We start from the raw sequence: 709 nt of genomic DNA, 5'->3' as shown, positions 1-709 counted from the left end.
CAATGTGTTGGTTGCCTTTTTGTCCTAATGACAGTGTCCTTTACCTTACAGAAGCTTTTCAATTTTATGAGATCCCATTTGTTGATTCTTGATCTTAGAGCATATACCATTGGTATTTTGTTCAGGAAATTCAGCCCATTGCACATGTGTTCGAAGCTCTTTTCCACTTTTTCTTCTATTGGTTTGAGTGTATCTGGTTTTATGTGGAGGTTCTTGATCCACTTGAACTTGAGCTTTGTACAGGGTGATAAGAATGATCCATTTGGTGCTTGCTTCGGCAGCACATATACTAAAATTGGAACGATACAGAGAAGATTAACATGGCCCCTGCACAAGGATGACAAGCAAATTCATGAAGCATTCCAAAAAAAAAAGAATGGTCCATTTGCATTCTTCTACATGCTGCCTTTCTCTAAATCACAGGTTCGTAAGCCTTCCCCTATTGACTTTTTCTCAGGAGAACTTTTACTTAACCCTCGTATATAGGTGTATAAAGTAATATAATTTTTTGGAATGATAGCAAAAAATTTTTGGTAACATTAAAAAGTAATGTTGAGGCAGTTCATTTGTATACATGTAATTTTATCATTTATTAAACAGATGAATTGAAGGATACTCAGGTGATTGTTTACATTTATAAAAAAGATGTCATGTCAATCACAGGCAACCAGGAGGAGGCTGTCTTCCACACTGTGAACAGCCTGAGCAT

At 36.2% G+C, this 709-nt stretch overlaps 1 non-coding gene across 1 annotated transcript; it reads left to right on the top strand.

Moving 5' to 3' along the window:
* Nucleotides 1-265: 265 nt before the first annotated feature.
* On the top strand, nt 266-372 carry LOC120096742 (U6 spliceosomal RNA). Its single transcript, XR_015637804.1, has one exon. It is a non-coding gene; the product is annotated as a U6 spliceosomal RNA (small nuclear RNA).
* The last annotated feature ends 337 nt before the right edge of the window (nt 373-709 follow it).

This window comes from Rattus norvegicus, chromosome 14 (genome assembly GCF_021556685.1).
Source record: "Rattus norvegicus strain SHRSP/BbbUtx chromosome 14, alternate assembly SHRSP_T2T, whole genome shotgun sequence".
NCBI lineage: Eukaryota > Metazoa > Chordata > Mammalia > Rodentia > Muridae > Rattus > Rattus norvegicus.
The sequence above is the reverse complement of the archived record's forward strand: the minus strand, read 5'-3'. Positions and strand labels throughout refer to the sequence as shown.